Below are 21,257 nucleotides of genomic sequence, written 5' to 3' on the forward strand. Positions count from 1 at the left end.
GAGATTACTCTATTTATATATTTCACTAGTCTTCAAACTGGATCCAGAATTATGTTTATCAATACAGATTTGCAAGGGGCCAGCTACCACTGTTGTAGAGTCAGATGCAGATCTACAAGATGTCTTTTCTGGAGGTGACAATATAGGCCCATAACCTTGTCATCCTTGTCAGTGATGTCAGTTCTTTTATTTTGCTTTTCACTAAAACTGGGATCTGGATAATGATTCTCAAATAACAGAACTGTCCCTACATGCACAAGTGTCCCTCTGTAAGTGAGCTCCATCTCTTTATTAAATCATCACCAACTGCCACACCCACTGTTTTTCAGCCTGTCCAGCAGGACACATGAAACCCCTTCCTACCTGCCTCCCCTTCTACTTTGAATAATTTTCAAGGTACTTGCCCTAAAAGACAGGCTCCAAGTAGTACATACCATGCAGCAAGTAGTCAAGTCAAAATCCTTTATTCGATCTTACACATAAGATCATAAGTATTTACAGTCAGAAATTATGGTTTAAAAAAGTGCTATCATCCACTTTATCATAAAATCCATGTCATCCATGTATAAATAAACTAGATACAGTAAAATTATAATAGACAGTCCTAATTCATCTTATGGGCCAACCTGCTTTCTCTTTTTCAAACTTGCCCATAAGAATGATCCTAGCGAGAAACACACAAAAGAATTCTGCAAGGATTTGAAGAAATACAATGCCACACGACAACATTTAAAATTGTGGAGCTTGCAAATTGGTCAAATAAAAGTATGTTTTTCTTGATGGTAAAAACCACAAAAAAATAAAACATAAAGATTAGTTTGTGGTGACCTGTTGTTGCACGGACACACGGAAAGATCGGAGTGTCTGTATTGCTTCCCTGGGTGTCCTACCATCAATGGAATCAAGTTTAGCCGGATTCTTAATAAAATATATGTGTGGTATGGCAATGTGACATCAGCCAGGTAAAAGAAACTTCCCTCCTCCAGCGCTGGAGTTAGTTCATACAGACTGTGGGAGTTTTTTTCCTTTCTCAAGTATTGGGCCCTCAAGATGAATATCTCAACCAGTTTCCGCTTTGTTAGGGACTTACCAAGTGGATGGATCATTACAAAGGTGACTTAGGCCCATTGCAGTAAGTTCCGACTCCACGTACTTTAGCCACCTGATCCTACTGTAGTTATCAGATTTTAAAATAAGTGTTATCAAATTTTGCGTAGGGGGGACCCCTTTGGTTTTGCAAATAGAATGCCACAGCAGGAGTGGTGCCATTTTGATTGAATCGATAATATATGGTAGAGCGAGTTCCATGTGTAGAACATAATTCGAATAGGACTGTGGGAGGGAAGTAAAAGACTTAAAAAATGTGTTCTCAATCATTTGCAAACAATCACTGGGAGCCATCCCCCATACCCCTGCCCCATACACCGCTGCCGCCTTTGTTTTTGCATGATACATTTTTTTCATTGGGATTAGAGGTTTGACTCCCAACCTTTTGGAGAATGTTTTCAGCGCCATTAGGCTTCTTTGCATACCCATTGCTCTTCCCTCTAGCAATTTGGACCATGATTGTTTTCTATAAAAAAGGACGCCAAGATAGGGAAATGAATCCACCACATCCATTTTGCCAGAGTACATAAAAAAAGAAGAAGGTGGTCTGTCACGTTTCTCCGCTCCCGCGATGATAATGAAAGATTTACTCTGGTTGACTTTTAAATCTAGTGAGTTCATAAAAACTGGATATAAGGTGCTGGAGCCCCATCCCAGTTCGGGCCATCAGGACAGCGTCATCAGCATTCGCCCAAATCGGTAACCGCTGATGATTAGAAAGCACAGGGACATCCAAGGATGCGCCCTCAAGATGTTTTCCCACACCATTGGTATAGATGGAGAATAAAAATGGTGCCAGGACGCAGCCCTGCCTTACCCCGCTTAAGATCTTAAATGATCGGGTGCACTCCCCGTTCTTCCCGTAATGGACTGAGGAAGAGGCGTCAGAGTACAGCTGTCTGATGAAGTCGACCAATGCCTGATCTATTCCCATCTCCTCCATAATATGCCAGAGTCTAGGGTGGGACACGCTGTCAAAAGCTGCGGATAAGTCCATAAAGGCAAGATAGATCTTCCCACCCTAGGCTCTTACATATCTGTCCATGATCAGTGAGAGGTTCAGGCATTGGTCTATCATGCCTTTTCCCTCTTGGAAACCATATTGGGACTCCCTTAGAATGTTTTTGCTCCTCACCCATGCCTCCAATCTCCTCAAAAGAAGGCGGCCCATGAGTTTGGCCGTCGTATCGATCAGCGAGATTGGACGGTAATTTTTAGGATTTCTTTTATCTCCCTTTTTATGAATTGGGACGATTAAACTGGTTTTCCAAGATGTGGGGGGGCCCACTATAACGATTTTGTTAAAAACATTGGTTAAAAGGCGGCCCCATATATCCATGTTTTCGAAGAAAAAATCCATTGTGACACCATCGGGACTTTCCCAATACTGCATGCCCTTTAAAATGAGCCACCCACTCCTCCTCCCCTACATTAACATCAAGCCCTGGGTCATTCGGAGTTTTAAAGTGGGGGCCATTTATTATTCCCCAAAACTCCTTTGAGTTGCCTGAAGCCGAACCCTATTCTAATTTGGCCCAAGTTTCTTCCCTTAGCGCCTTTTCCCTATTTTTTCTGGGCATTTTATATTCCCTACGGAGAATGGGAATTTCGGAGAAATTTCTTGGTTTGGAACCTAGAGCTTTGGTAAGGGCTTTCTTTTTTTTGGAACAGATCGAATCAAACCAGCCCTTATCATTTTATGATTTACTGGTCATCTTCCCAGTGAGTGACTTCCTTATACATTATAAAAAATCTAAAAAGGAAGACACCACGAATTGGGGATGGTTGTCAGGATCTAGGCAATTACCAATAATGTGAAGGGCTTTCCTAAGTATTTTGGGTATCACCTTTGTTTTATCAATTTTGGGCCACTTCAGTTGATATCCGTTTCGTCTGGTGAATATAGGCTGACCAATTACCTGGGGGGTTATCACAGCCCTCTGCATAAGTTGGATTTCACATAATAAAATCGCATGGTCACTGAAGGCGTTAAATTGGATATTTACTTTGTTCACCTGATGTTTAAGTGGTTTGTGATCAATATAAAGTTGATAGTCGATTCCTGGTGTTCTCTGTGAAACGTTGGAGACAGAGTATCATTGGTAGTGGCTAGGTTGTTGACCGTGAGCATATTTCTCATTGAGATTAGCGTATTCCGGGTGTTTCCATAGATATTATGCAAGAAATGATGGACAGGATTGCCTCTCAAATTCTCCACACCACAAACCCGCTCTAAGTTATAATTACATGGGTGTATGTTGAAGTCCCCCAGCCATACGATATTTAAGACAGCCTTTTGTTTAATAAAATTGGTCGCCTTATCAAGGGCACAGGTCACCTCATCCAAAACTTTTTGCATATTTAGGCAAAAATTGTTATTATAAAAGTTTATTAAGAGCCATTGATCTTGATTAGGGAACTCTAGAATAACGAGATGAAAATATGGGGAGGTTCCTTCAAGCATTTTTACTTTTGTTGCTAGTGTGTTTGGGATTAGAGTTATTAAGCCCCCTTTAGCTCTTCCTGAGGAGGGCGGGGTAGCTCTTGTCTGGTATGAACGGTAACCATTTACAAAGATCTCTTCTGTGGCCCAGGTCTCCTGCAGGCAGGAGATATCTTGATCCAGCCATAGTCTGAGCCAATGGGCGTCCCCAAGTTTATTTGTGATACCTGCGACATTCCAAGATACTATTCTTATGATATCTGAGTGCCCCCTCCTGTTATTACTAGGGGTAATAGTCGCTTCTCTGTTGGTATTATTTGCGGAACCTGCCCTGGGCGAAACGGCCTGCTCCGCTTGCTTGCTCTCGGGTAGTCAATCACACATTTCTAGCCCTGAAAGGGGGGCAAATCTGTTCTCCCAGGGAATTCCCTGATTATTCATCTCATTGTAGCTCCCTGGGTTTTCCCTAATCTGAAGTGGCGGTCCCAAAACGAGCGGTGGAAGAGGCCTATAGAAGTAGCCCAGTGAAAATGAGGTGATCTGCATCCCTACGGGGGTAATTCTGCGGAGATAATCTAAAATAAATTTGACAACGTAGGGGTTATTAAAGTTAATCACAACGCAATCACCCTGAGTCACTTTCGGGGACACACCCAACCACCCTGTCCTTCTAGTCATGATGATTTGATTGGTTAAATGTACCCCCCCCCCTCAACCGGTGCCTGCTGCATAACGGTTCAGCCAATTAAGGGATTTATCCATCAGCTGTGAAGTGGTTTCCACTTGACCCTCCCTCAAAGGTGGAACATTTCTCAGTACTATCACTAAGGGCATTGCTGCCGGTGGGAGCTGGAGAGCGTGGTGCTCACTATAGGTATGTTGTCTTGGTTTGGCTACTTTATCACCACCCCCCCTCGGGGCCATTTGGGGATTGGTTGGAAGAGTAAACCTAGTAGAAGCTGATTCAAAAGATATGTCCTGCTGGGCCCTTGTAGTTCCTAGAATTTCACCTTCCGGGGGATTAGTGTTGTAAATATTTGAGGCAGCTCCCTTCATTGTAGGCAGAACTGACCCCCTTGACGAAACTGCGGGCCCTGGAGACTGGTGAGAGACGCGACTGTCCGTCTCCTCACTTGTTGATATAACAAAGGCCTGTGTCTGGGCTGACAACCCCTGTGTTACATTTGTCTGGGTTCTGTTGTCACAAGTGTGATGCGATCTACAGCCAACCTCCAATGCTGACAGCCTCTCTTCAATTATAGTTAGTTTATACAGGAGAGGGTTCAGTAGTACAGAAATCATAGTCTCCATCCGTTTCAGGAAGTCCTCCTCATGCCGAAACATGGATAAACTAACAGTATCTGAGACCCCAGAGCTGACTAGTTCAGGTTGGGCCACTTCCAAGTCGTCTGTCCTGGTGCGTTTCCCAGTACATGCCCCTTTCGTGGGTTTTTGCCTAGCGGGTCCGCCCCCCTTTCTTCTCTTGACTGGGGGTCCACTGTGACTTGAGTCAGGGTGGGGGGCACTGACTTGGCATGGGTCACTATGTTGCCTGTTGATATAACACCCAGGGAGGAAGAGGAGGTGGGAAGTGTAGCGACAACCAGATTAGGGATGAGTTGTTTTGGAGACCTTATGGGTAGGGGTTCCGTGCTCATGGTGCTGGTAGTGCTAGTGGTGCCTAGGGAGGAGCGCTTTTGTGTCATGAAAGAATCCAAAGAAACCCTTTGCTCCGTTAATTTTATTTCATGAGATAAAACAGTATCTGCCCTCGTAAGAAAAGAGTCCAGTGTGCCTGCAACACCCCCCCCCCCACGGTTTTTCATTTGGTCCCTTCCGTTTGCTCATAATAAGACAGGGATATTGTTCTACAAACCCCCACCAAAGTCGAAAATGGGAAGATAAAAAAGCTCAGTACATTCAGATTATATCAGATGTTAGAGAGTTGGCCCAGCCCAGCCTTCCACCGGGCGTGGATGGGCGTGGATGGGCCTGCCCTTGGCCCAGGTGCGCCCTGCGACGCGGGCCAGCGTCTTGTTTTTATAGCGCGTCCTCGCACTAGTCCTTCTGGAGCTTGTGGTCCCCCGGTACCTTGGAGCAGTCCGCGGGCAGCGAGAGGCCAATAAATATTGGGGCGGCCACAATGCGCCGTGGGAAGGCGTCTTGTTTTTTTAGCGTGTCCTCGCGCTAGTCCTTCTGGAGCTTGTGGTTCCCCGGGACCTTGGAGCAGTCCGTGGGCAGTGAGAGGCCAGGAAACGTTGGGGCAGCAAGTATTTCTAGCCAATTCACTGTTAACATGTTATAATTGGGGGTCTGCCATTAATCTGATGTAGTTAATAAAGTTGTCACCTTTAAAAAGCAGGGATTTGATAAATGGGTGCAGCGACCAAATTAGCACAAGTAAGAAAGTTGCCTGCCCAGAGTGTAGCATTCTCTGTTGAGGTGGTGAATGGTAAATTGGATGCCAGGATTAGAGTCAGGCAAAAGAGCCTGACTCCTATATATCTAGAGTTATCTCTCTCTCTCTCTCTCTCTCTCTCTCTCTCTCTCTCTCTCTCTCTCTCTCTCTCTCTCTCTCTCTCTCTCTCTCTCTCTCTCTCTATATATATATATATATATATATATATATATATATATATTATCTACTGGCGGTCGCCAGTAGATAGTTATAGTTAGGACCGAGTTCCCATAGGAAATCGGAAAATTCTATTTTGAATAACTTTGGCGCCGGTTGACTTATGTTCGTGAAATTTTCAAAACTAATGGGGCGCTCCGCTCAGCTCCTACCCTGAAAGTCTCGGGATGATTCGTCAAGCGGGGGCTGAGAAAAAAGGGGGGTCCCAAAACGCTTTTTCCCCATGCATTTTCCCATAGGACCTTTAGTCGAAGGTACAGCCCGAACGGCTGAACAGAATTACTTGAAATTTGGCAAAGAGGTAGTCCTCAGGTCAGGCATGTGCCTTTTGCATATATGGTGTAAATCCGTTCAGCAGTTCCTGAGAAAATCAAAAGTAAAATCATATATATATCTGGGCGGAGCCTAACCACACATCTCATTGTGAGATCTGATTGGCTGTCAGCACTTCATCCAAGTGTTGGCAGCCATCTTGGGATAAATATACATGAAAGCACCTCATTAAAAAGCATTGCAGTTAATAGAAGGTTTTAAGACTTTAGTTACATTAGAAATCATTTGTTGATGGTACCATACTCATTTTAGGAATTGTGGTATGTTCTAAGGTGATTTTACCATGTGAAAAAGCCTTCTGCTGGGATATCATGAATCATGTTTGAGAGAAAACTATTTTCACATGCTTTTCCCACAGAGGTTTGGAAGGTGATAAGCTAAACTGAGAGCATATTTTCTGTAAATTCACATTATCTTTCTCAGTCATGTGAGAATTAAGTCTGACATTCTCAGTAGAACATGTACATCCAACAAGGGCAGAGACTGTCAGTTGATTCCTTTGTGTTGTACTGCAGCTTCCCAGAGTGTTCCAAAGAACAACTAGAGCGCTAACAGACTTACTTATGACAAAGTTTTGGCACACCTGAAGCCATCTTGATTGGAATAAAGTGGTAACATTTAACACATTTAATTTAAAAAAGAACAAAATGAGAGGGTTCATTTTGCCATAGAATGTATGATTAGTGCTGCAGAAAGAAAAATTAGGGCACATTTTGAGTGACTTCTCAAATCCTCTTCTATTTCATTAAAGAATTCTGACATGCAGACTGACACATGCACTTTCAATACCAGCAGCAGACTTCCCTGGTGAGCAGTAGCTTTACTACAGTGATCTAATGAGCAACTAGAGTGCTAACATTCTGAATTTATGGCAAATGTGTGACACATCTGAATGCCTTCTTCATTGAATCAAAGTAAAAAACTGACAGTATGCCTACTGAGGAGACTGCAGTAAATGAGGAAATTAGGAATCTTCATAACAAGGTTCCCAAGATGGCCACCAGAGACAAAAGAGCCCAAATGTAGCACAAATATCACCGATATGTAGTCCAAGTATAGCCCAATGACAGAAATCCCAGAGTGTTTTAAAGAACAACTAGAGCGCTAACAGTCTTACTTATGACAAAGGTATGGCACACCTGAAGCCATCTTGATTGGAATAAAGTGGTAACATTTAAAACATTTAATTTGCAAAGAAACAAAATGAGGGGGTTCATTTTGCCATAGAAATTTTGATTAGTGCTGCAGAAAGAAAACTTAGAGCACATTTTGACTTCTCAAATCCTCTTCTATTTCATTAAAAAGTTCTGACATGCAGACTGAAACATGCACTTTGAATACCAGCAGCAGACTTCCCTGGTGAGCAGTAGCTTTACTACAGTGATCTAATGAGGAACTAGAGTGCTACCATTCAGAATTTATGGCAAATGTGTCACATCTGAATGCCTTCTTGATGGAACCAAAGTAAACAAGCATTGAAAATGCAATAGGTCTCGCCCTCGTTTAAGTTAAAGCAATTCTGTTTATAATTAGGTGGCTTTTTAGCTTTGCTTTTATTAGTGTTTTTCAAAATTTCATATACATACCATGCATATGTATGCATATATATGTATATGTATATGTTTGCATGAATTTATATTTATATAGATATGCAGATTATATGTTTATATATGTATATATATATATATATATATACACATACATATATATAAATGCATAAGATGACCCGGTGATAGGTAGTCATATGCTTACCAATCCTTCAATCACTTTCAGAAAAACTAAAAGTTTGGGAAACAAATTAGCAAGCAACAGACAAGATGAGGGTCGTAAAGATATGTGGCTCACCGCAAGAAAAGGTTTTTTTAAGTGTTCCACTTGCAAAGCTTGTAAATTTGGCAACAATGTCAAAACATACACAACAGCTTTCTCATCCAAGATTCGGGAGATTAAGCAACACTTAACATGCAAAACTGAGTACGTGGTGTATGTTTTAGAATGTAGCTGTCATCTGAAGTACATAGAGAGCACAAGGTTGGCTGCCCATAAGAGAATACTACAGCACATACGAGCGATCATTAATAAAGATCAAAATTATCCAGTGGCCAGACACTTTCAAGCCATTCACGATAGTGATCCCAGTCATCTTAAATACTTTGTCATAGATGCAAACCCTATCACCAAAAGGGGAGGGGATAGGGAAGCTAAGTTAAGACGTCTGGAAACCAACTATATATTGGAATTTGATTCCCTTATCCTGGAGGGCTTAATGCAACCGAAGACCTTTACACATATCTGTAAATTCTACCAAACCTGTAAATAGATCCAATCTAGAAAGTGAAACCATGAATTGTAAATTATGTATATTGGTCATGTTTGTTTATAAGATAACTGATTGTTTTTTAGTATTTATACTGTTCTTATCCTAATATTTATTCTGGCTTAGACCTTTTTAGAATGATATTTTAGACATATAGTTTTTACTTATTGTGTGTCTTTTGTTTGTTCTGATGGTTTAGAGTTTTAGGATATTATATGGGAATATAAACATTATCTAAGTTATCTTGTTCCCCTCATAAACTACAGGGGCAATTCTACAACCCTCTCCTTAGCATCTTCATCAACATTAGTATGCATATTTATTTACATTCCTTTGCACATATCCACCTCATTATATTTTGCACTAGAGGTCCATTTGGACTAGTACCGGACTATTTGCACTCCTTTTTTTGCACCTTTGGATTTTATACCATCTATTATTGTTTTTATATCTTTCAAACATCAGGGTATATTGCAATGATTATAGATCAGCGTACCTTTTAACTGCATATAGTTAACGAGATTTTCTCATGCATATCTATTAGGTAGCCTATAGATTATGATTATAGATTATCTTTTATAGGTACCATTATGAGATTGGAAACCTCACCTTAGAAGTATTTCGCATGGGGGGAACTTAAAGAAGATTAAAATTAAATATATATTTTTTTCTTCATGGATGAGGCCCCAGGTATATGCAGTTTAATTCAAATATTATCCAGGGTGCATTCACGAGGTATTTTACACAGGTATTGGGCAGGCACATTTATTTATTTCTCACACACACACACACGTTGTAGATAATGGACGACCAGAATACTCTCACAAAGTTTTACTCCTTTTTAGGTATTAAACAGGTATCGGCAAATATTATCTATGTTCAAAATTGCAACATTTGATTTTATTGGTCCATAGGATTAGTGTAAATGAGGTATTTTACCTGTATGTATTTTATTTTACACAAAATGTCGAACATATGCAATGTATTATTTTATCGGCATCTATTTGAAACCTATTAGTCTGTTTTCTATGTCTATTAACTCAGACCATGTGTGTGGGGTTGTTTTTTCAAGCACTAGCACTTTAAATAATGAGCAAAACTCTCTGAGCATTGTCATGTGATCAAGGCCGCTTTGACGGCTGAAACGCGTAATGGCAGGCGAGGAGGAATAAAATACCTTTGAATTTACACAAGGAGGTCTACGTTCGTTCTTTTTTCCTTGGAGAAACTTGTGAGCGAAGAGAGCTCATATATATGCATATATATATGTGCATATGTGTGCATGTACAGAGAGGTAGAGGTGTATAGGTAGAGGTGTATAGGTAGAGGTGTATAGGTAGAGGTGTATAGGTAGAGGTGTATAGGTAGAGGTGTAGAGGTAGAGGTGTAGAGGTAGAGGTGTATAGGTAGAGGTGTATAGGTAGAGGTGTAGAGGTAGAGGTGTAGAGGTAGAGGTAGAGGTGTAGAGGTAGAGGTGTAGAGGTAGAGAGGTAGAGAGTAGTAGAGAGAGAGGTAGAGAGTAGAGAGCGAGTAATAGAGAGTAGAGAGTGAGTAGTAGAGAGTAGTAGAGAAAGTATCAGAGAGTGAGTAGTAGAGAGTAGTAGAGTGAGTAGTAGAGAGTGAGTATTAGAGAGTGAGTAGTAGAGAGTAGTAGAGAGTGAGTAGTAGAATGAGTAGTAGAAAGTAGTAGAGAGTAGTAGAGAGTGAGTAGTAGAGTGAGTAGTAGAGAGTAGTAGAGAGTGAGTAGCAGAGTGAGTAGTAGAGAGAGAGTAGCAGAGAGTGAGTAGTAGAGAGTAGTAGAGAGTGAGTAGTAGAGAGTGAGTAGTAGAGAGTGGTAGAGAGAGTAGTAGAGAGTGAGTAGTAGAGAGTAGTAGAGAGTGAGTAGTAGAGAGAGTAGTAGAGAGAGTAGTAGAGAGTGAGTAGTAGAGAGAGAGTAGTAGAGTGAGTATTAGAGAGTGAGTAGTAGAGAGTAGTAGAGAGTGAGTAGTAGAGAGTAGTAGAGAGTGAGTAGTAGAGAGTAGTAGAGAGTGAGTAGCGTAGAGAGTAGTAGAGAGAGAGTAGTAGAGAGTGAGTAGTAGAGAGTAGTAGAGAGTGAGTAGTAGAGAGTGGTAGAGTGAGTAGTAGAGAGTGAGTAGTAGAGAGAGAGTAGTAGAGTAGTAGAGAGTAGTAGAGTAGTAGAGAGTGAGTAGTAGAGAGTGAGTAGTAGAGAGTAGTGGAGTAGTAGAGAGTGAGTAGTAGAGAGTAGTAGAGAGTGAGTACTAGAGAGTAGTAGAGGGCGAGTAGCAGAGAGCAAGTAGTAGAGCATGTGTAGTAGAGAGTGAGTAGTAAAGAGTGAGTAGTAGTAGAGAGTGAGTAGTAGAGAGTAGTAGAGGGCGAGTAGCAGAGAGCAAGTAGTAGAGCATGTGTAGTAGAGAGTGAGTAGTAAAGAGTGAGTAGTAGTAGAGAGTGAGTAGTAGAGAGTAGTACAGAGTGAGTAGTAGAGAGTAGTAGAGTGAGTAGTAGAGAGTGAGTAGTAGAGTAGTAGAGAGTGAGTGGTAGAGAGTACGAGAGAGTAGTAGAGTGAGTAGTAGAGAATAGTAGAGAGTGAGTAGTAGAGCGAGTAGTAGAGAGTGAGTAGCAGAGAGAGTAGTAGAGAGTGAGTAGTAGAGAGTAGTAGAGAGCGAGTAGTAGAGAGTGAGTAGTGGAGAGCGAGTAGTAGAGAGTGAGTAGTAGAGAGTGAGTAGTAGAGAGTGAATAGTAGTGAGTGAGTAGTAGAGAGAGAGTAGTAGAGAGTGAGTAGTAGAGAGTAGTAGAGAGATAGTAGTAGAGAGAGAGTAGTAGAGTAGTAGAGAGTGAGTGCTAGAGAGCAGCAGAGAGTAGTAGAGTGAGTAGTAGAGAGTGAATAGTAGAGAGTAGTAGAGAGAGAGTGTAGTAGAGAGTGAGTAGTAGAGTAGTAGAGAGTGAGTACTAGAGAGTAGTAGAGAGTGAGTAGTAGAGAGTGAGTAGTAGAGAGAGAGTAGCAGAGAGTGAGTAGTAGAGAGTGAGTAGTAGAGAGTGATAGAGAGAGTAGTAGAGAGTGAGTAGTAGAGAGTAGTAGAGAGTGAGTAGTAGAGAATCAGTAGTGGAGAGTGAGCAGTAGAGAGTAGTAGAGAGTGAGTAGTAGAGAGTGAGTAGTACAGAGTGAGTAGTAGAGAGTAGTAGAGTGAGTAGTAGAGAGTGAGTAGTAGAGAGAGAGTAGTAGAGAGAGAGTAGTAGAGAGTGAGTAGTAGAGTAGTAGAGAGTGAGTGGTAGAGAGTAGTAGAGAGTGAGTAGTAGAGAGTAGTAGAGAGTGAGTAGTGGAGAGTGAGTAGTAGAGAGAGAGTAGTAGAGAGTGAGTAGTAGAGTAGTAGAGAGTGAGTGGTAGAGAGTAGGAGAGAGTAGTAGAGTGAGTAGTAGAGAATAGTAGAGAGTGAGTAGTAGAGCGAGTAGTAGAGAGTAGTAGAGAGTGAGTAGTAGAGAGTGAGTAGCAGAGAGAGTAGTAGAGAGTGAGTAGTAGAGAGTGAGTAGTAGAGAGTAGTAGAGAGCGAGTAGTAGAGAGTGAGTAGTAGAGAACGAGTAGTAGAGAGTGAATAGTAGTGAGTGAGTAGTAGAGAGAGAGTGGTAGAGAGAGAGTGGTAGAGAGTAGTAGAGAGATAGTAGTTGTGGAAATATGGATTTTTCTGGTCAGTTATGTCCCCTATCTTGGACCCCAACGGTTCTATGTGCATGTCACAAGTACATGTATGTTCCCTCCAGTTCCAGTTATGAAGACGCAAATACATGTGCGTCCACCGTCAACATGTCCTCTGTCAGATCCGCCATGAACAGGCCGGATATTCCATTCCTAAATATGAAAGGCCACCGGCTTTGTATGGTTCACTTATGCCATTTTACAGTCCAGGCAAGTAGGCCCTGATTCTGTCATCAAAACTCCTCTTGCCTTCTGCCTCTGAAAGCTCCAGTCTGAGCCTGCATCTGTGACCATGAACTTTGTCCCATTCTCTGCGCGGCTCACGAAGCCTGACATCAGCCTATTCTCTGCCAAGTACTGTATTTCACCTTCGAATTATCTGCTTCCCCCTCAGCCGATGCATTCCTGCCTAGTAGTTTAAGTAAACATTCTTCCAGTTACCGAGCAAAAGGCCCGGCTTCTCTGTCCTCATGCAAGTAATTCATAGCCCTGTTACCATGGAATATTCCTACCCCCTCGCATTCAGTGTAGACACTTAGACGCTTGTACACGTACGCACAGTCAGTATAGAATAGATTCTGTCCGAGAGTCCTTCTTTCTTGGATAACATAGTTCTTTAAACATAGGATGTTAGATATGATTTGGGATTAGGTTGACTTGACCCCCCAGACTTTTTGTCTCCACATGTAGAGCTAAATGTCAAGTCCCCTTCACCCCCTAGTTACACGTCAATTACACGTCATGCTGCTGCGCGCGCATCTAGGCCAAGTATTATCTTATAGATCCACCTATGTATGACATCATAACCAATTATGTTCCTTTTTACTCCTTATTACACCCATTTTTGGTTACGCAGGTAGAACGTCATTTTCCTTATCAATTGTTACGCCTACTGCATTCGCTTCATTGTAATGTATGTACTATAAAAGTTACTTCTTGTCAATAAAGTATGTACTTCACTTCCTGAACCCCCGTGGTGATGGAACTTGGAGCATCCGATTATAATCGATCACTGGAATAAAGCCCATTCCGAACCTCTAATATCACGGATTCTGCCTCTCATTTTACTGAGCTATTTTATAATGTTACTGTATCAAATTCAGTCCAGGTAAAGGAATTTTATTTACCACATGATGGCGCCCGAATAGGGACACTTTCTCATCTCACGCGCCGGCGGTGAGTTGCAGGCCCGGTCTCCTGCCACAGCTGGACGGACAATAACGCGTACCAGCAGGATTTCCTGTATCTCCCTCCGGTCAAGCGGGGGCGACTGAGACTGCGATCAACACCCAGACGAGGCGGTGAGAAGTGCGAAGTATCCCGACCAGAGCCTAGCTGAGAGAGCAAGATCCGAGGTATACAGAGACCCACCAGTTCGAAGTCAAGCCCAGTTTCCGACGAGGCGAGTCGAGTCCAGTCCGGTTCAAGTTCAAGTTACCGAGGCCTTCTGTTTCCGAAGCTACCCGGTGAGTACCATTACTGGGGAGGCATTTCTGACGTGCACATAGGTTGTGCCGGTCAAGACGGGTTTGGGTACACAAATCCGGTCTGCACTGTTTTAGCAGTGTATCTGTACTGTTTAGCAGTATATCAAGTATTCCGAAGTATCTAGTTAGTGTCAAGAGTTATGCTTGGTGATTAGTTATGCAGACGATCATCATTGTTGTTTATTTTAAAGGTTAAAAAAAAATGTTTAATGTTTAATGTTTAATGTGTTAAACGTCCTGCATAGTGTGGTATGAATGGTTGTTCATTATTGTGCTTTTGTATTAAGTGTGTTCAAGATTAAGTATCAGATCAGTTGCCAATATGCCGCTCTTTTCAAAGTTAAGACAGATCACTACTAGAAAAGGGGTACTCGAAGAAGCCGTCCCTATTCCTCCTAGGGATACTCCAGGGCACTTCATGTATCACAAACATGGCTTAGACGCTATATTATTTCTTGATTTATGGGTAGACTACACCAAGGGATTACCAGAAAGTCAGAGGTGGCCCGCAGCGGGGACCTGGGATGCAGAGTGCATCATGAAAGTCGAGGAAGAGTTATGGAAAAGGAAAGTCAGACAGTCACAGAAGGACGCCGTCGAGTTATGGCGTAAAGAATCTCATAGACGTACAGAAAAAGCACGTAGACAGGAAGAAAAGAATAAAGAGAGTTCAAATAAAGTTCAAGAAAATCTATTAATTGAGGAAGGTATCCGAGTGAAATCAGAACAAGTAGACAGACAAAGAAATGCCCTTATGAATGGTATGTATCCCCTTCTGGCCGAAGGATTACCTAAGGCTACTCCAGAGATACCGAAAGACTTGCCACCCCCATTATTCCCAATCAAGGTACATCCTAAGGGGCATCCTAGAACCGCAGAAGATGTTTTTCTTTCCTCATATTTAGATGACGCAGCTCCCGAGTATGCTTATTCCGCCCCACATAGACCGCATACCAGGGAGGTCCAACGCCAAGACCCAGCACCCGTATCCCTACAGCAACAAATCGAGTCACAAGTTCCGGCAAGCACATCTGTTTCTGTATCTGTTCCTACAGCTACTTCTATAGCTGTGTCCACACCTATAGTTGCTGTGTCACGTTCGACGAATCCTTTCACACCCGACGCCCCAGATGGGGCCACGGGAGGTGCTACCAATATCTTTTCTACGCCACCTAGAATAAATAAACTTACTTTTCAAGAGTCAGCGCATTCACGTACACCCAAATTCGTAAGTGCCCGTGCACTTAAAGAACTTCTCGTAGATTGTAGATATGACCCGGTGCCCGGTATAGAGGACGAAATGATCCTGGCATCATTGCGTATCAGACGAGCCGCAGTGTATTTAGCGAAGTTACCAGGAATGACTGCGCATCTAGACGAAATATATCATTTTGTCCAAACAGGGCGAGATCCAGAATGTATTAACAGAGCTATGGAACACCAGAAAGTAGAGATACAGGGGGAACTGTTACGTTTCCTCATAAACTGTGTGATCAGAAATGTAGACCGACCGGGGGTAGACCCGGAAGCAATGCAAATTCTTACAAGATGGAGCCAGAATATATCAGAAGGGAGACATGACAAGCAAAATTGTATAATAGCCATGTGCCGAAAGATCCGTAAAGAAATAGAACGCCTACACGAAGAGAGATTAGAGGCAGACGAGTTCGAACAAAGCTAGGAAGAAGGGTCAGGACTGCCCGCACGACAGTCGGACACCATAGCCTATGTAGGTAGAGGAAGATCTTGTAATAGGAATCAGACTAGATGTCATACTGACTCAATACGTCCGATATGTCCAGATAATAACAGGAATTTCCAAATACCTATAATTAATATAAGGTCTAACGAGCATTCGTTCCAAACCGCCGACAAGCTACTCCGAGAACGAAGGGGTTATCATTTTCTCGATTCTATGGACGAACAAGATTTAGCCAGGGCAGCTGTCCATTGGGTGGACAGTCCCGGAAAATATAGTGATGATACAGTAGTACGCACATTTTTGAATCTCACCCCAGATGAACAGAGGTTAGCTGGGATCTATATGATTCAACAACTCATTATACTATATCGGAGTCAGCATTCGGACCCTGGTCCCTTACCTGACATACTGACTGAATTGCTTATGAATAAATGGAGAGGTCCAGGTACTAAATTAATTAAAGAAATTCTAGAATCAAGAAAGCAGTATATTCTTTTTGTATGCTCAGAGCATGTTTCATTGCCCGTCAAGGAAAGAACCACGTATCACATGGATAGACAGAATCCCTTACGAGAAGTGCACCCAATAAAAGGTGAGGACAACGAGTTTAGGCGCGTATTTGTATATACGCCCATATCAAAAATAGAATTGTTACAAATGAAGAAAGTGGTACCCAGTCATGACAAAGATCCAGCGGGTTTTCACCGAGAGATTAAAGACATGTTACTCATGGGAGAGTATACCTATCCCGACATTATGACAATATTAAAGGTATTGATGCCTGCTGGCATTTATGAGAAACTCAAGGAAAAAGAGTGGGAGGTAGGAGACCAAAAGATAGAATGGTCAGTGTTAGAAGCGGAAGAAAAGGCCCGAACTGCAGGAGCAGGACTTGGAGATAAAACTAAAGCACTACCAGGTTTACTAGTACAGGTACTGCCACGTTTGTTAACTACGAAAAAAGAAGATTGGGGTACAATTTCAGCCTGTAAACAGAAGCAAGATGAAGACACTAGTGATTACTATGCCCGATTTGAAAAATGTTTTGGTATAAATAGTGGCATAAAAGCAAGTAGCGAATCGTACCCACATCTGTTTGTAACAAAATTAGTAGAAAATGCCCTGCCCCCAGTAAAGAATAGAGTATTAAAATTCGAGAGTACCTGGCAAGGTAACACTCCATCACAAATGCTACAAATGTTACAGTACCATCACAATAGAATTAGAGAGGAACAAGAACATGAACACAGACGCATGAAAGACACGAAAATGAAAATGCTAGTTTCCCAGACTGTTCCAGCTGAAGGACATAAAAAGGGTATGACACACTCCGATTCAGCAGGACCTATAAAAGGGACATGCAATTATTGTAAAAAGCCAGGTCATTACGTACACGATTGTCCAGTTTTAAAACATAATATCGCCATAGGTAAAACACAAGAAAGATCACGGCCACTCAGACAAGATCAGAATGAACAAGGAGCTATGCAGCATGCCCAGGCCATGCCAGCCGCACAACAGCCAATACAGTTTGTGCCAGCTGCACCACCGTTGCCTGCTGCTGCCACACAGACAACAACACGACAAATGTATCAGACCGCACAGTATGAATATCCTGAGTATCAGCGTTACGCATGAACTAGCCTAGAGAGGGAAGTTGACTTACCCCTTATCGAGATTCCTGTAGATCAAGAAGGACCTTATGTACATAGTGAATTATTAGGTCAAGATAGAAAATTTTTACTCGATACAGGGGCAAGTCGAACAACTATAAAACGTAGTGAAGTTCCAGGGGCACCCCTCTCAGGCTCTCAGAATATTTCCCTTGGTTTTTCAGGAAAACCTATTGTTAATGAAGTATCACAGCCTCTTCCACTTACGATAGGACCTCTGACCCGAACTACAGATTTATTGCTTACTAAATCATGCCCAGAAAACTTGTTAGGAATTAAGACCCTGAAAGCTCTAGGAGCCATAATATGTTGTTCTCCGGAAGGTGTAAGGTTGTTTTTACGTGATTTTAAAGGTCACTATGTGTCTAGAGACATGGATCCCCGACTGCAGACTTTACCTACACATCTATGGGCACAAGGCCCTACTGATGTTGGTTGCATGAATATTACACCATATCGAGTCACATTAAAGGCAGGAGTGGTGCTACCACGAATGCGACAATACAAGTTACCACCAGATGCTGTAGTGGCTTTACTACAAATCATTGACGAGCTTATTGCCCAAGGAGTAGTTGTAGAAACAGACTCCAATGTATGTAATTCACCGATAATCCCGATTCTTAAACGAACAGATCCCACAGCCCCGCCAGTATATCGATTGGTTATTGATCTGCGCGAGTTAAACAAATGCATTGTGCCACAATTTCCTGTGGTCCCAGATATCTCATCATTACTGACAGCTATTGATTCTGAAGCAACATTCTTTACTGTAATTGATCTCAAGAATGCCTTTTTCAGCGTCCCAATAGATCCGGAAAGTCAATATTTGTTCGGATTTAGTTTAAATGGGCGTAGCTTTAAATTCTCACGCGCACCTCAAGGATTTACAGAAAGCCCCAGCATCTATAGCCAAGCACTGAAACGAGAACTAGATAGTATCCACATGCCAGTTAACACCGCTCTGCTTCAATATGTCGATGATCTGCTGATCACCGCGAGAAGCGAACCCGAATGTGAAAAAGCATCGCTGACAGTTTTACAATTTCTAGCCGAAAAGGGGCACAAGGTGTCCCCTTCTAAGCTGCAATTCTGTGTCCAGCGAGTTGTTTATCTTGGACACTCGCTGTCCAAGGAGGGAAGGCAGCTCACACCCGACCGCATTCAGTTGATAGCTAACATGTCAATACCCAAGACACAAAAGGAGGTACGAGCTTTCATAGGCCTCACTTCATATTGTAGGCAGTGGATCCCTCAGTACGCATTTCTAGCAAAACCACTCATTCAGTTAACCACACAGGAGGCAGCCACATCGACTGTTCTCCCTTGGACTCAGGAACATACACAAGCTTTTGAAAGCCTAAAGAAAGCCTTATGTCAAGCACCTGTTTTAGCAACGCCATGTTACAGAAAACAGTTTACACTCTTTGTTACAGAACGCGAAGGTACTGCCTTGTCAGTACTCACACAGGAACAAGCAGGAGCACACAAACCATGTGCTTATTTTTCTAGTACATTAGATCCCGTAGCTCAGGCTTTGCCTGCATGCCTGAAATCAGTAGCAGCGACAGCTTTAGCAATCAGACAAAGCGATGCTATAGTGTTAGGACATCCATTGACAGTTCAAGTACCACATGCAGTAGAGGTTCTTGTAAATAGAACGCAAACACAACACTTGACTATAGCGCGACTTACAGGGTACGAACTTACATTGTTTCAGCCACATATAGAAATCAGACGCTGTAACACATTGAATCCTGCCACACTTTTGCCAGTAACCGGAACAGATCCACTAGCCCATGACTGTATTGAAGTTATTACAATCACGACGAAACCCAGACAAGACTTAACCGATGTCCCATTGTCAGATCCAGACCTAACATTGTATGTAGATGGTTCATGTATGAGAACAAGTACAGGAGAGTTAGTGGCCGCTTACGCAGTCACAACAGATACTGAAGTCATTGAAACTAATCGTATAAATACTTTGTCAGCTCAAGCCGCAGAGCTCATCGCTCTGACACAAGCCTGTATTCAAGCCACGAATAAAAAAGTCAACATATACACTGATTCACGTTATGCATTCGGAGTTGTACATGACTTCGGCGTGCTGTGGCGAGAGAGAGGTTATTTAACTTCCCACGGTGCCCACATTCAGCACGGACCCCTCATTCATGCCTTATTAGATGCAATACATCTACCCACTGCAATATCAATTATGAAATGTAAGGCTCATACGAAGGTTACTGATATCATTTCCCAAGGCAATGATCTAGCCGACAGAACAGCTAAACAGACTGCTCAAACTCAAACCCCCGACATGACAAAGACAATAGTCCCGACACCGACACATTGTATGACAGTTAAAGATCCTACTCTTGACGTAATTGACATACAGACACATGCTACACCAGACGAAATAAAGAAATGGACTGAATTAGGAGGGATTCAAACGGACCAAGGATGGATGATGAAGGAAAAGTCTGTATGGTTCCTTCCTGATTCAATGGTCCAAGTTATAATTAACACTATACATAGTCCAGCACATCTAGGAGAAAAAGCTATGCTAGACAGCATTCAACACATTTGGTTCAATAAACATTTACGAGCAGCAGCCAAACAAAAGGTCCGTACCTGTATGATCTGTTGTCAGTTTAACCCAGGAAAAAGCGTTCCCGTAGAACAGGGTGGATTTCATCCTCCTAATCATCCTTTTGAAGTACTCCAGATGGACTATATCCAGATGGAACGATGTCGAGGATTCAAATATGTTCTCGTAGTTGTCTGCGCTCTGTCCCGTTGGACAGAGGCGTACCCGGTTTCAGATTACACTGCCCCGACTACTGCCAAACAGTTGGTTCGAGAATTCTTCCCACGATACGGTTTACCACGTGTTGTTCACTCAGATAACGGCCAGCCGTTCTCATCCGAATTAATGAAACACGTTTCACTTCTGTTAGGATATCAGTGGAAATTCCACTGTGTCCGACACCCCGAGGCAGCAGGTCTCGTAGAAAGACATAACCAGATACTGAAAATCAGAATGTCCAAAATATGCAGAGAGAAAGGTGTCGACTGGGTAGTAGCGTTACCAGTTGCACTCTTTTACATGAGAATGGTAGCACACTCTCGAACAGGGCTATCCCCGTATGAGGTGATCTTCGGCAGACCACCGAATATGTGGGGGACGCCTATACCACGCAAGATAACTGATGTTGACTGTAATATGCTGACAGATTACTTGGCTTCCTTGATGTCTGCACTACAATCTTGTCGTTCACAGGTAGCTGCAGCCTTTCCCGACAACACTGAGGTGAAACCCCATGACGTAGTTCCGGGTGATCTCGTCTGTGTGAGGAATTTCGACCGAAAGACTCAGCTGGAGCCCAGGTGGAAATCACCCAAGTTGGTCCTGCTGACCACAAGGACAGCCGTGAAGATCGAGGGCCGCAAGGGCTGGATTCATTCAAGTCATATCAAGAAATTTCATGGACTATCCTCGGATATAGACATTGTGCCCTGCACTCCCTCACAGACTGATTCAAAACTTCCTTTGGTTGAAAAGACTGAAACCGAACTTTACAAACTAAAGCTTAGGCCCAACAAGTCGAGCAATTTGATTGTTTAAGTCCTCTCCAAGGTGAAGCGGTTGAATTGTCTCTGACATGTATCCCTTGGACCTGAGTAGAGAAAATACCCGGAAAATGTTGAAACGACAGGCGTATTGTAAATCACTGCGTAGCCACTGCATAGTGACATTATTAATTCTGTTTTTATTGAGTCTTTTAATAATTATTACAAGTATGTTGTTGCACATATATTACCCTATTTCTAGACATGTTTATAATGTTGCTGCTGAACATTCTTTTAGTGAC

General features: G+C 42.5%; 1 protein-coding gene across 2 annotated transcripts in view; it reads left to right on the top strand.

Annotated features, from left to right (window-relative positions):
* Window positions 1–21,257, top strand: part of LOC146869412 (solute carrier family 12 member 6-like) — an 815,412-nt gene that overhangs the window by 578,709 nt on the left and 215,446 nt on the right. The window lies entirely within an intron of this gene.

Source organism: Triturus cristatus, chromosome 1_1 (assembly GCF_964204655.1).
Source record: "Triturus cristatus chromosome 1_1, aTriCri1.1, whole genome shotgun sequence".
In the NCBI taxonomy this organism is placed as follows: Eukaryota; Metazoa; Chordata; class Amphibia; order Caudata; family Salamandridae; genus Triturus; species Triturus cristatus.